This window comes from Taeniopygia guttata, chromosome 5, assembly GCF_048771995.1.
Source record: "Taeniopygia guttata chromosome 5, bTaeGut7.mat, whole genome shotgun sequence".
In the NCBI taxonomy this organism is placed as follows: Eukaryota; Metazoa; Chordata; class Aves; order Passeriformes; family Estrildidae; genus Taeniopygia; species Taeniopygia guttata.
The window spans coordinates 31,395,135-31,410,261 of record NC_133030.1 but is presented as its reverse complement, the minus strand read 5'-3'; the positions used below and the strand labels follow the sequence as shown (position 1 = coordinate 31,410,261).

The following is a 15,127-nucleotide window of genomic DNA, read 5'->3' as shown; positions in this document are numbered from 1 at the left end:
CCGCCGCGCCGGGCCGGGGGCAGCGCTGCGGCCGGACGGGGGAGCCGCCCCCGCCTCCCCGCCGCGAGGGGCCGGGCTCGGCGCTGATGCGGTAAGCGCGGCGCGGGGCTGGCTCGGGTGCGCGTAAGCGCCCGGCCCGCCAGGAGAGTGCCCTTCCCTGCAGGCATCCCCACTCCTTGTGTGCGCATCCCTTAACCCGCGCGTCCTGCCCTGCACCTGCCCCTCCGAGCTCGCATCTTTCCTTGCAGACCATCCCTAAATGAGCAGCACTTTCACGGTCGTGCCCCCTGTTTTGCACTGTACCTGCACACAAACAAGCCCATCTGTATTTGCCGTTAATATAGACAAGGATAAAAAGGGTATAAGAAGGAACAGGAGATGCTAACCCAGTTTTACAGATGGCAAACTGAGCCCCAGGGATATGAAGATGACTGCCTTGGGCCACCTAGGGAATTCACGCCAGAGCTGGAAAGGAATGGTAAAGCTCTCGGATTTCATTTCAAAGCAGTTTCCAACCATGCAACCTTAGACCCTTTTGTGCTCGCGTAAACTATTGCTTGATGCAAAGATGAGACAGGCAATACAGTACACCTTTTTGAGTACCCACTTCGAATATGGTGCTTGCAGTTACTTTGAAATATCCCTGGTTTCTACAGGAGTCCCGGGCTCAACAGCCTCAGTGGAGTTGCGAAATGCTTTGCTCTGGAGATACCATTCAGCCAAAAGAGGATCACTGCTGGTAGTGGAGCTGCAGAGCATCTGTGCCACTTAGTGGAGCAACTCTGATTTTTTCAGGCAGAGGACAGGAGCAGTAAATGCACTATTAGTCACTGTGTTATAAGTCAATGTTTTTCAGCAATTTCTCATTTAACTTCTACAGGTACACCTTAACATGCTCTTCTTTAGTGAGGAAGGATATAGTACTCACCAAATGACTTTCCAGGATGGCCCAGGACAAGGATACTGTGCAAAATAAGGGCCCAAAAAGGCTTGGGAGTTCTTAGCAGAAAGCTGAGGAGCTGAAGGTTGGTTGTCATTTCATATTGTACAGGCAAAGACTGTGATGATGCATCCACAGCAAGTGAGCAAAACTCCACCAATAAGCCATATTGACTAATCTGATCTCATTCATTCATCATCATGATACTCTGCAGGAGACAGTTATAAAGCTTGGTTATTAGTCACATGAAAAATCCTCAGGCCAGGGAGCAGCTCTGCCATATGAAGAGCCCAGCCTTCTGGCTGATGGGGCTAACCATTTATACTTGCTGTAACACCGTAGCTGTCAAGCCATAGCTGCGTTCCCTTCTCATGGGAAGTATTAAGCTGGTAAATGCATATGCCAGGTAAGATGTAGGCTGCTCCAAGCTTTTGGCATGTGGCTATTTCAACCTTCATCAGGACTGTATTTTCAGGTTTCCATGTGGATCTTTGGGAGCCTTGTGAGTGGTCTCCCAAATGCAATTAAAAGGGGATTTATCAGGGGATTTCTAGAAGCAGCTGGATGTGACTTAACACACACTATCCAAACATGGAATCATATCCCTATCTCATCAAGACTAAAGGAGTTTTGGGATGGGGAAGGAGGAGATCATTGGAGGAGTTTAAGTGGATCGCTGCTCGTGAGTCATTTTCCCAGACACAATTATAAAGCCTAATTTTCTGTTGGCTAGATATGTCTAGAAATCTGTGTGCTCAGATGGAGCAGTGCTATAACATTATGCTTTAATAAACATTTCCAATTTTGCATCACTACTAATGATAGCAAGAGATGTGGGGCAGTGGAAAACTGGAACTACAGTTTGAGTGGGAAAAAATTTTGTATCACTTCAACAGATTCTTCTGTATGCCTTCCATTGCTCATGTATTATTTCCTTTCTTCCCATCTAACTTTAAAACTGCCCATACCTGGGTACTTCGCCGTTCTCTTCATGAGGGCTATTTCACAACCTGCTACAGCTCGGCTCATTGGTAAAAGCTTTTGAGTTACTTTCAGCTTCGGTTTTCCTTCTTTTTGTTTTGCCTTCTCTAAGTAATTTGCACTCCGTCCCACTTGCATCTATGCCTTACAAATGTTTGTAAACTGTTTCCATGTCTCCTCAGAGACAGGGAACACATAATGTCGTCAGGAATCAATCCCCCCCAGTTGCATAGGGAGCTATCGCCTTCTATCTCCTCCCAGTGTGTCAGACTCTCGTGGTAGCCACAGCCCTGAACTGAGCAGTGGGTTCCTGCCCAGCACTCAGCTCTGTATTGCCTGGCAGGGTAGCTGTGTGCACATTCCTGATGCTGGTGCCTTGCCTTCCTCCTCTCTAGCTAATTTCTTTGTGTCCCCTTCTCTAATTTTCTAGCTCTCCTAAGGCTAGATCAATATAGTTTGACTTTCCAGAACTCTTCTCGCCTCTGCCTAAGAGAAATGTTAGTTGATGAATTATTTCCTGCTTGCTAAATAGCCTTTGTTTTCCAGGTTGAATGCTATCTTCATCTACTTTGCAATTTCTACTCTCTGTCTCAGGCTTTTTATACTGCTGTTGGGAGACCCTGATCTACTGTGCAGCTACCTCAACTCTCAGCCTATTCCCTCTTCCTTAGACCCTTCCTGGTTTTGCACCAGAATATTCCTGCACCTTCCTGAGCCCTGTGCAAGGGGAAAGTGACAGCCTTGGGGACAGGAGAGTAAGGAAGCCTCTGACACAATTTTTGCTGGTATCTCCCAGGCATATTGCCCTTCTCTTCCTAGCTGCTTCTGGGACACAGGCACCAAGCACCTGCCCAAGTATGTCCCTTCCCTGCCCAGATGCAGCTCCTGCCCCTCTCCCAGGACATACCAGTGCTTCTCCAGCACAACCTTCTTCTGTCAGCTGGATGGTGTAAGCACTAATTTAAAACTTTAATGAGGCACTCAGTCTAAGTTTTACTGATCCCCATTGCCACAGTATCCCTGGTTCTTTCCCTCTGAACAGCCACTTGTCACATGCCATAATATTTTGTTTACAGTCCTGCAGCCCATCCACCTGAGTGATTTTACAGCCTGCTATCTAATAATGCTGAGCATAAAATGCCATTTGACTTTATACTTTGGATTTGCCTGATAGCCAAGGTCCAAAGCCCATCATGCCACAATGTCAGTCTAACAACCTGACAAAAGCAAAGTCCTGTGTGAGATTTCAGTGTTGGTTCCTTTTTTACATTTCTCATACTTTGCCTTTGGTTTTTGTCATTCTGTGCTTCTGCTCTGCCTGCAGTCCCGGCACAGCTTGCCTTTCCCTTTCTCCATGGGTGGCTGGATGGGCGTTTGCTTTCATCTTGCCACCACAGACTGCCTGTGGGGAGACATGGCAATACCTCCCTCCTCTGTTGCCCCCTGCCAGGCTGTTCTGGTGTGGTGAGTGCACAGCATCCTGAGAGACTTCAAAGTAACTGCCCAAAGCTGAGGCACCGTCCCCCTGCTCACAGCCCAGAGGCTTTGCCTAATGTTGCCATCTGTGGCTGACCCTCATGGGAGTCTCTAGGGAAATGGAGCTTCTGGCTGGGGCAGATGCCCAGAGCAGGAAAGCAGAGAAGAGATGGGGCGTGAGGAGGTAGCTGGGAATGGTAACATATGGTGAGGGGTGATGCAGAGGGCTACTGCCAGAAGCAAAATGTTTGGCAGCCGCTGGGGACAGACTTACATTGCAGATACTGTATCTTTCACTCTAATATAAAGCTGGAGTCTAAGGCCAGTGTGCTGATGGTGATTTGTTTGTTATTTGTGTGCATCTTGCTGGGAAACTCCATGGTGTGAGCTGTTTGCTGTCTCACTGAAACCAGTTAGTCCTAAGTAATGAAAATATTTTGTTGGTCCCTGGCTGAAGGATCTGCAGAGAGTTTTCTGCCCTCTGTTGAGGACTGGCAGCAGTCATGCTGACCAGCTCTCTATTTGACTTTGTGCAAGTTTGGCACATCTGCAGTAGTTTTGTATTTGGGTAAACCTAGTTAGTTACCAGGGCTGTTTGAACAAAAATACGGTAGTCTGACTAGAAAAAAATGAGGGGGGACAAAACCTTGTCACTGCATATTTCCATGGAAACAAGTATAGATATGAGGGTAGATTTTATTTGGTTTGCGAGATATTCTGTTGTCAGTGGTTCTTTCTGGAGCAATTAGAATTTTGGCATATATTGGCAGAAACCAAACCTCAGATCTGTCTGTTGAACCTATGCAGGCAGTTCTTCTGGTTGGGGTTGGCTTCTTTAGAGACCTCATGGGTCATGAGGTAGTTATGGAGCCCTTGCACACAGTGAATCATGGAGGATTTGGCCCCAAGGTCATAGAGCAAACTTCAGATGAGGTAAACAAATACCTGAAATGAACACAAGGATGTCTTTGTTATAAGAGGTCAGAATACACCACTGGAGTGATCCATGCAGGACTACAAACTATATGTGCATGAGCTACTATCCATATACAAATAGTGCAGTGACCCAGAATAGTCTCTAATAGGCAAGTGGCATTGAGTAAATAATAAACTCAACAGGAAGGCTACATCCTAATGTTACAGGGTTACATTTTCAAGCTGAAGCTGAAATGCAATTACATCCCATTCATTTACTTGAAAACTGTTGGGTTTGAGCAAATGATCAGTCTTGCATGCTGCTTCAGTTTCCAAGCTGCGCTATTTATTCTAGCACAGCCTGGAAATCACAACATGAAGCTCTTGAAGAACAGTGGGAAATGTGACATTGCTGGTGATGCTCTTTCAGGGAAATAAAATGTGGTGTAATCAAACAGAACAAACTGTCAGATTAAGACTGGAGATTTAAAATTATTTTAGTTTAAATTAATTTGAGGTGTTTGTTAGCTGAATAGTAAGATTATTTCTCTTTTTGTATGATTTTTACCTTCACCACTGCTTGGATTTTATCAGTTAGGTATTTTTAGAACTGCAAAAATCTCACATCACTCCTTCTTGGCCTATCAGAAGCCACATCAGAACTTAGTATTCTAAGATATAGTATTTAATGTTCCAATTTAAATATGAGCCGCTTTTCCATTCTTAGATTGTACTTGGTCTTGCCTGATGGTACTGTGCCAAGGAGCTGGCAGCAGCAGGAAGAGATTTGCTGTTTGCTTCTGCTCTCGTTTGGGAGTGATGCACATGAGAGAGGTCAGAAGTTAGAAGCTGGACCTTTCCTTGTTTTGTTATCTGTACACCCATGCTTATGGAGTGTAAAGGATGCATATGAGGCCAATGCACTCAGTCTGCATTGCTGTCTGTTGTGGCCTGAGGAGAAAGGTAGAGAGGTGTTAAACCCATGATTCCTGCTCTTGAATTCAGGAGACAAATATTCTGCTCATGCAGGCAGAGTGAACACACATGGGCAGGGTTGCATCACTCTCCCACATTAGGTCCACAGGAGGTAGCCCAGGCCTGAGTTGCCCCTGCTGTTTTAACACTGTTTAACAATGACCTGAGCTACCAATGCTGCCATGACTTTGGCCAAAGTCCCTTATGAATAATTCTGCTTAATTATGGGTGAATGTCTGCAGCTGAAACCTATTACCCATAATGATAGGATTACATTTAAATTCCTCAAGTTATACCTAGTTATATGCTTAGATTTTGGAGATTTGGATTTTATAGATTATTCTTTTACAGCATGAGCAGGGATTCTGAGTTCCTTAGGTGTCAGAGAGCATCTGTCCAGAACCCCAGAGGCCATACTAGCTCCAGTGCAGTTCAGAACCCATCATGTGAATTGTATGTCAGCAGAACCTCCCCAAGGGAGAAACTGTTCTACCTGAAGAATGAGTAATTGCAACTAGAGACAGTGCCAAATAGATTTTTCTTTTCCATTGGGCTGATTTCTGGGAATAAAGCCAACTGGAAGACTGCTAGAAGAAAATCTTCCTAACTGATCGTATTTGCAATCAATCTTTTATGCCAGTTGTTGCCTTAGAAAATATGAAAGTCAGCAGACAGTAGTTCTAGTAAGCAGCTTGAAAAGGACTGATTTTTATATAAAGAAAAGAAAATGAAGATTTGCTGCTGCTTTCTTAAGGTGTAGCCAAACAATGCGAAATCATGTGGAAAAACCAGGTGGGAATCCAAGAAGTTAACAAATCTCCTGTAACAAAAACCTACTCTGTAATAGAAAGACTTCTACAGCTACCCTTAATTTTGATGAATTAGTCAAAAGATGCCTGAATTTCTTAATATAATTTTCAGAGTTGATGGAGAAGCTGAGAGTAAATTGGGCTGCTTTTTGGGAAATTGTGGAACATGAAGTTGTTGGAAAGAAGAAAGAGTTGAGAACAATGGATGTTAGACAGGAACAGGTTCAGTTCTTTGCTTGTCACTTTTTTACTAAGCAAATGGTGTGAGTTGTTATGTATGGGATCTGTACCACCCTCTTCCATCTGTGAAGAGGAATAATAGCACCTTCCCTAAGCAGTGCATAGTCAATGTGATAATGAAGCTGTATAATAAATACATTAGCTAAACCTGGCAGTGGGAGGATTTTAAGATGGTTGGAAGGAAACTTAAATTGCTTACAGGATTTTATGGTGAAGGCAGTTTTGTCCTTCATCATCTTTGATCCCCTTTACCTCTTTACTGTAACACATAAGCAGTGATGTGGCTACTGTATCATTAAACATACTAAAGGGGATGGGATGATGGATAGTTTACCATAACAGTTTTGTAGAATTCGTGCTTCCTATACATGTGTATATAGGTCACATCTTGCACTTTCTCTCCTTGAACTAACAGGCTCACTGTACTCAGTGATTTGGGTTTTGTTGTAAAGTTTTTTTCTTTTTTCATCCAACTTTCATGCTTTTTAGCACAGTGTAGGGATGAGATTCATGAGATGCTGATAGTAGAGGTCCATGGTACTGACAAGCACCAGAGTGAGATACCTGTGCAGGATGGCTGCTGTACAGTTGCACCCTGTCCAGGCAAATTGTTCTGCTGGGTTTTGAGTGTCATTCTCTGGGACATGGGGTGGGTGCTGATTGTACCCAAAGGAAGCAAATGCTAAGAAGGTGAATGTGACCTTCTGGTTTATTTGGCACAATGTCTCTGATAGAAAGGGAATACACCACTGGTTTGCAAGCTACTGAGGAGACCCTGTGCAGAGCACTGTGTGTTGTTCCAGTGTTGGGAAATCCTGCAGGCAAGACTCTGGTGTTAAAAAAGATTAAATTAAATTTGAGACAGCAGGGCTAGTTAGGATGATCAGTGAACCAGTACACTAGCCTAAGGACAGATCACTAAAGTGCCTCTATCTTTGAGCCTGTAAAATTAAATTTGAGGCAGGATGAGGCAGACCTTTAAAAATATGCAAAGGACCAGGCAATTTGCTCAGCCAGTGCCTTTCATGTATCCTGCATTTTGCTGTGCTAGCCCAGGGACGTCACAGTCACCCTCAGAAATGCAGACTCTGAAGAAACTGCTCCTGTGAAAACCAGGGTGGTTTGGTTGTTGACTTCAACCATAGCAAGACCTACAGGAAACTCCCTTTTCCCTGCTCTGAACGTTTAGCCCTTAAGTGAAGTGGAATTAATACCATTGTGCTGTGTGGCTTGAAACTAGCACAACTGGAGCAGAAGTCAATTTGCTGTATTTGAAAGAAAATTAATTAAGGCCTCATTTGCTTCCCTCAGAGAGAAAAGCTCTGGGTAGTTTCCAGGAGATGATTTTTTTTGAGCTTCTCTGGTACAGGCCTATATGTACAGAACAAATGTAGTGCAGCTTCAAGAACCAAATCCTTATAAACTCCAGGTTGTGAGCTGAGTCTTCTGGCTCCCATGACAGCACGACAGCCCTGGTGACTGCTCCACAGCTATATGCTGCATTTCAAGTCACAGAAAGAAACAAAATCTCTTAATGCAGTGCATGTTTGTGGTACTCCAAGAAAAGAAATGTCATGGCAAGGATGATGCTCATAGCCAGGTTTAGCCTTACCTGTTCTTCATCAGCAGACTGTGAAAGCAAGTGCCTTAACAAGGCAAAAAGGCGGATGGTATGCCAAGATTTCACTTTTATTCTTGTTTTTCCCATGTTGCTTTAATAGTCTTTTGGAAATGAGCTGCTCTATTTACATCTACTCTGAATATTAATAATGAATAATGCCCTGCTAAACACAAAAAATGTGCATGGGTTCCAGTGTACAATACTGGAAGTATAACTGAGGGCTAGCAGGCCAGAAGATGTGTGCAGAAGGAAGTGGAGAAAAAATGAAAGCAAAACAAGAGAGTCTTCAGGAGGATAATGGGCTATGAGGATTTCAAAAGCATGTAAAAATTATTTACTCCTGCACAAATCCTGTGTCATATAAGTTGCCGATGAATAGGTCACAGAGGTGTTACCAGCAAGAAGGCAAAGGAGGAACAAGAGTGTCTGTAGCTGTCATGTATGCCCAAGTGGGAGATGCTGTTTGCTAGAATGAGGCCAGGCATGCTGGCAGCTCCAAAATGCCAAAAGGCATCTCTGCTGTGATACCAGCTACCTGCTTTCCCACTGGAATCTGGATGTGGGAGATTGATGGAAAGAGAAAAAGTGAGTAGCTGTCCTGCATCTCAGCCGTAAGAGCTCTCTCTGAGAAAAAAGGGTTTGTGAGAGGGTCCCCTGAAACCAGAAAGTCTTTGATGATTGAGCTGGGAGCTCAGGGTGTCTATAGCAGCCTGTCCTTAGACTGAAGCTGTCTTAGTCTTTTGGTTTGATGGCTGGGTAACAATGTGGAGGAGAGAACAAATGGCATGGAGCAGACACAGTACTCCCTCTTTGTCTGCAGGGGCACACAGCACTGGGTAGAAGGAGGTCAGGTAGGATGGTAACATTACCAAGGCTCATGGCCAAGGATAGATTGTGTGACAGCCTGAAGTAACATTATCTCTTAGATTAGATTTTTTTCTTCTCTGATAGTGCATAGACTGTCATGAGACCTTTTCTAGCTGAGCATTACCATCAGAAATCATATTTTATCAGTGGCTTCTCTCAGAAGTGAAGTTTCCTTGAAATTGGAGTCATGTTTGATATGTGGCACCTGAACAGAGTTCAATAACTGTTGAAGTTGTATTGGGTTTGCATGGCCAAGCGTTGGTAGCAGTGGGAGGGGTACAGGGGTGGCTGCTGTGAGAAGCTGCTAGCAGCTTCCTTCATGTTCAGCAGAGCCAATCCCTGGTGGCCCCACAGATGGATGTGCCTCTGATCAAGGCTAACCACCAGACAGAAATGTTGGTAATGCCTGTCCTTGAAGGACTGCACCGCATGGAAGAGTGACCCACACTGCAGCAGATTGAGCAGGACTGCTGTCTGTGGGATGGACTCAGGTTGTGGCAGTTTGCAGAGAGCTTGTGAGAGGGATTCAGGCTGGAGAAGTTAATGGAGAATTGTCTCCTGTGGGAGGGACCCACAGTGGAACAGGGGAAGGATTCCTCTCCCTGAGCAGCCTAAGAAGTCATGGCTGATGAACTGACCATAGCCCTCATTCCCTGTCTTCCTGTGCTGCTGGGTGGGAAATAGAGCTCAGGAAGGAGGAAAGGGTGGAGGGAAGGTGTTTCAAAGGTTTATTTTACTTCTTATTATCCTGCTCTTTTTTTTTTTACTAATAAATTCAATTAATAGCTCTAATTCTATCCTGATTTTGTCCCTGCTGGTATTTGATGAGTGATCTCTCCTAATCCTTATTGCAACTCATGAACCCTTTGTTATGTTTTTTCTTTCCTGTCCAGCTGCAGAGGGGAATGATGGAAAGGTTTTGGTGGGTGCCTGGAATCCAGCCAGAATCAACCTAGTACAGAAGTCCACCATGGGAGGGAAGGAATGGGCAGATGTGTGCAGGAGGGTAAGAAGTACTGTTTGTTTTCACAAGGTTTTGAAAGACTTTTGGCAGTTTGAATGGCAGGATACAAATTTCAAGTCTAGGATTAAAAATATATGGTTTTTATCTGATTAATCCAGTGGCAGATTTGGATCTGGAGGGCAGCAACTGTCCCTGTGGGGTCTATCAAAGCATGCAGAACAGTATGCATTTGCATCCCTATGGGAGATGTTTTATATTGTTCTAAAACATGTCCTCTCTAGACCAGCTTCCACTGCCATCCCACTGCTGCAGGCTTGCCAAAAGAACCAGGGCAAAATGTGGTGTGGGGTGTCTCACTGCCCCATGTATGAGCTACCCCTTTCTCCAGCCCTGTGCGAGTGAGTCTGACCAAATCTCATCCATGTCTCTGCCAGAAAGGAGTGTATTGATGAACCAAGACTTATGTGATAGTAAAACTCCTTCTGTGGAGTAAAAGCAAGATCCATAACTAATGCATAAGAAATTAATTACTTAATCAGATGGGGTCACAAAAACTAAACATGCTTTGACCTTCCGGTGGAGCTTGGCAGCTTTTATGCTTTAAAATTTCTATTACTGAAAATGAAATGTTTCAATGAATTATTTATTTTCATCTCCATTCAAGCAACCTGAAAGTGAACATTAGGAAAATTGTGCCAAAATACCTGGGTTGAGACCATAAGCTTTGTGCCTTGGGGAGAGGTGCTCTGATGGTGGCAGCTCCCAACCTTCCTTTTTTGACATATGTAATAAAGAGAAGATGTTTCACCTCTTTCTTCAGAACCTGGAGCCTGAAAAGATTTGAACCAGTTGGTCACAGGCATTTGCCTGGAAGAGGGTTGTAACTGTTTTGGGGGCAGTTAGTGGCATTTACCTCCTCTGAAGCATTAGCAGTTGGCTATTGGTGATAACAGGATATTGGATTCAAGTGGCTGGTGGTCTGATGCAGTGCGGAAAATCCAATGTAAAAGGCATTAGTTAATATCTCTGTGATACTTTGGACATTTAAGATGGTCTGTGAATGCTGATTTCTGTGATTCTACAATAAACAAAAAAATAAGCACAGCCAAATTAATGTATCTGAGGCCTCAAAGGAAGAACATAGTGGTTTTTATTATGGCTTGATACAACTACAAAGAAAAATATGTATGAATGAAAATTATGGAAACAAAGTATAGCATAGAAATAAAAGGATCTCTAAAAGTTAAAAAAAAGTTGAACTGGTTGAAGCCAAAAATGTGATTAATCAGCCCCTAGTGAGAGGTCATTTTAGTGATAATTTGCCAGGAATTGCATCTTTTTCTGTGCATTAATGCCATAAGCAGAGGAAGTACTGTGGCAGCTTCCTCACAGCTCTTTTATTTCCGAGGTACAAAGGTTCCCAAACTTTCCTTCAGGACAGTAGCAGTAATTGATCAAAGCACAGGAAAACAAAGGCCAATATTTTCACTCCATGCCTTCCACCTTTGCATCTGAGATGTCACAGTAAGAACAGCTGTGTGAATCAGTAGGTTTGTGTGCAGCTCTAGCTCTAGCCCACTCTTCCTTCCTGCCTTTAGGCATGTCTTCCAGATGATGATGTAGTTTTTTTCCTGCTTTTTGAAGTGCTTACAAGGGGAGTAATTATAAGGAATGTTTTGTGATGTATCATATTCATTTCCTACATCTGATGAAGTGGCGGTAAGCCATTGGTAAGCTATAATCTGTTATGCATATTTATTATGAATGATCACCGTACTATTGCAGAAAAATAGATAAACTTTCCTTCACCTTTCCAGTGGAACTACATATGGTTCCTTCCCCATATAAGAGGGAGAACAGCCCACTCTCCACAGCAAAATATGAATAATGTAGCAGAACCGTAGAAGGTAGGTGTTAATTGAAGCAATAGAAAGGAAAGCAAAGCAAGGAATCCTTCCTTGATTCCCTGAAGGCACTTTTGAGTACAGGAGTGTTGTCTTGGGAGCAGCCGTACAAAGCAGATGAAGAGAGAGGAGGTGGCAAGGTGTAAACATCCCCTACACCTGTGTGCACTAAACCCCTGTGAGCATGAGCGAGACCTCCTGCAACAGCCCAGCCTTGGACCTCCCAGCCAGCAGTCCGACTGTGCTGGTGCTGCACAGCAGGACGGACCCAGCTGTGGCTTGTGCTACTACAGAGTGTCACCAGCAGAGTGACGAAGGGCGTGCCAGCAGGGCAGCTGGTGGGACAGGGCAAGGAACGGGCTGGCAGGATGTGCCCGCTGCAAGAGCATGGCATGGCTTCGGTGCGGCTGTGGCCAGTTGGCAGTAGCGCGCCCATGGCCGAGTCTCCGCACTGCCCGAGCTCTGCGGTGCCTCCGCAGCCGCCACAAAGGCGAGGGGCGCCCCCGCCGTGCGCTGCCCCCCGGCCCGGCGAGAAGGGGCTGGCAGCGCGGGGAAGCGGCCGGGGCTGTGCAATACCGCTCTCCCCTGCTGCTGCCGAGCCGCTTCTGCTCCGGCACAGAGCGGCACAAGGCCGGAGAGAGCTCCAGCTCCGCTCTCAGCCCTCATTCCCCCGTGCCGTGCGACAGCGGGCGCCACGTGTCCCGTGCAGCCGCACGCCGCCCCGCGGAGAGGCGAGGAGGCTCGCAGCGCTCCCGCCGGCTCCCAGCAGCGGCCGTGGCTGGCTGCGGCGAGGCGGGGCTCGGCTCGGCTCGGCTCGGCTCGGCTCGGCTCCGCCCCGCCCCTCGGCGGCGGCCGCTGCCGGTCCCCGGGCCGCGCTCCGCCCCCCGCGGGCCGCGCCGCAGCGCCCCCCTCCGGCCGCGCCCCTTCGCGCGGCTCCTTTAAGGGCTGCCCCGCCCCGCCCCGCCCCGCCCCGCGCGCTGCCGGGCCGGGCCGGCGGGGCGGGGCGGGGCCTGGCGCGCGGCGGCGGCCGGGGCGTTGGGCGGGCGAGACGCCGGGGCGGCCGGGGCGCGCGGCCGCCGACCTGCAGCGCCAGCGCACCGCCGCCCCAGCCCGCCCGCCGAGCCGCCCGGTGAGCACCCGCCGCCGCCGCCGCCGCGGGGGGAGGGCGCGCAAGCGAGGGGCCGCCGGGGCGCGGGGCGGGGGCAGCGGGCTGGTTGCGGCGGGGCGCCGAGCCGGGCCCGCTGCCGGGAGCGGGGAGCGTGTGCTGGGCGGGGGCCGAGAGCCGGAAGGTGTCGGCGGCGCTGCCCCGGCCGGCCCGCCAGGGGAGCCCTGCCCGGGCGCGGCCCCGCGCGGAGCTCGCGGTGCTCGGGGCTGCGGCGGGAGTCCTTCCCCGCCGCGCTGCCCGGCCGCCTCCCTTACATAATGTCACCTGTGGTACCTGCGGCTCCCTCGTGTCACGGCGGCGGGTGGCCGGCGGTGACGGCAGAGCCGGGCTTTCTCCGAGGTCAGCGGTCTGAAAGTGTGTTTGGCTTCGGGCGTGAGCATTCGCTTGGTGCGGGATGAACCTCTAGGATTTAAAACCCCTAAGTAACAGCGGATGAGCGTTCACCGCGGTCTTCTCTTTTTCCTTTCGTAGAGCTTTTGGGTGCGTAAGGAGACACAGGGAAAGTAGTATCTGAGATGACGGTGGTAGTGGAGGTACTACTGCTGACAATTCAACGTAAGAAACTTTGTGTTTGTTAGGTTTTCATCTTTGCTTTCTTCTTTATGGTGCCTTAACACTGCCCAGAGGTCAGAGCTTCCCTAGCAGCTGCCTTTACACGTGTGCAGTGCTTAGGCTGAGCCTCTACATGTGCGTGAAACAAATCTATGGTAAATCCCCTGTGGAAGACCTGGAACTCAAAAATAGCCGTGCTAGGCTTCTCAGAACCGACAAGCAATAATTATTCTAAGTATCTCTAAAATTGGGTAAAGAATGACAAAATACCATAATAAATTGTTCTTATTTCTAATCTACTAATGGAAATCGTGATACAGTTTTTCAGCTTTGTAGTGTTCTTTAAAGCAGATTAATGCAAATACAGTAGTTTCAAGTGGGCGTATTCTCGAGGGGGTTATGTTATTGTGCGGAATAGACAGGATCTCAATGTAGTTACACTAACACAGATTTTGCTGAGTGGAAAGAGATGAGAGGAAGTAAATATATAAATTAAAAATATTCTGAAGCGGTCAAGAGCTAAACTGAGCCGATGGGCAGAGAAGATCTTGCACTTGTCTGTTTGCGCTTCCTAGTGGCTTTTTGTGCGTGTTCCCATAAAAGCTATTATGTAATGGTGCTTCTCTTGGCAGGAATCTATTGTCACCGTAATTCCTGAGGTTTCTGGAGCGATGCAGCTTGTTCAGAAGTGTCCTGGTCAGAACAATGGGAAGAAAAGTTCCTAAGAGGAAGTGTTTAACCTCTTTAATTTTCCATGCAGTAGGACTAAGCTCAAGACATCTGGATCTTTTCCAGAGTATCTTTACCGTCCTCTGTTGTTCAGCTTGTCTTTCTCCTAGGCTGCACTATAGCTGTCAGGCACCAGCTAGCTGTTTACATCTGCATCAGAGCTGGGAAAACATTGACTCTCTCCTTTAATAATATTTATTATGCTTCTCTTTTTTAGCGTTTTTTTTTTTTCTTTTCCCCTCTGAACAGAAGCAAAAGTGATATAGTTAGAGCACTTAACTGTTACTTAGACAAGAAAGAAACTTGAGATAATGGAGAAAGGGAACTCTCCCAGTTCTCATCTCTAGTTTGAACTTGTCTGTATACATCAAAGGGAGGCAAAACGCCTAAGCAGAAAAGGAATTTACATATTAAATACCAGGCTCTAAGGATCGGTGCTCTCTCTGGTGTCTGTAGTTTATCGTTGATTTCATCCACCTCCTCTTCAGGTGTCTGCCATAAATCTCTCTGCAAGTCTGCCTCCTTCTTTTCATGACATGCCTTTTTTTGGGGTATATATTGATGAAGAGAGAATAAATCTTTCTAGTTGTGTAATCTGGTGGGCAGTTGTGGCACTGGCAGCTTTACAGATCATACTTTTGTCTTTGTAACTTTCCTGTTGTTTCTGGTAGCAATTCTCTAAGCAAAACTTTGAGAAAGAACTACTTTTTATTTTTTGCAATTTCGTCTTCCCTCTTACATAGGCTTGTCCTGTTATTTAAATTAGTGTTTTATGGATCACTTGAAAAGACAGTACCATCTGAAAGTAGGAGAGTATGTGTCTTTAAGGGCCACTGGGTGAAGGATGTGCTTGAAAGACCTGCAACTTAATTTAACTAGATTTTAAGACTGAAGGTCACTGTAGAGCAAAGTAGCACATGATAAGTGAGTCATAACCTCCTCTTGGACAAGTTATTGTCAAAACCCAGATGCCCCCATATCCTCTGTAA

General features: G+C 46.5%; 1 protein-coding gene across 6 annotated transcripts in view; it reads left to right on the top strand.

Annotated features, from left to right (window-relative positions):
- The first annotated feature begins 73 nt into the window (after window positions 1-73).
- The window catches only part of SUSD6 (sushi domain containing 6), a 90,494-nt gene continuing 75,440 nt past the window's right edge, over window positions 74-15,127 (top strand). For 2 of the 6 annotated variants that reach the window (XM_030274443.4, XM_072930091.1), the window contains exon 1: window positions 12,689-12,821. The gene's annotated coding sequence lies outside the window, so the exon portion shown is untranslated. Of the gene's footprint in view, window positions 1,026-9,717; window positions 9,831-12,688; window positions 12,822-12,925; window positions 13,197-15,127 lie in introns of those variants that run through there. The other 4 variants (XM_041716661.2, XM_072930090.1, XM_072930092.1 and 1 more) reach the window with 4 other exon arrangements.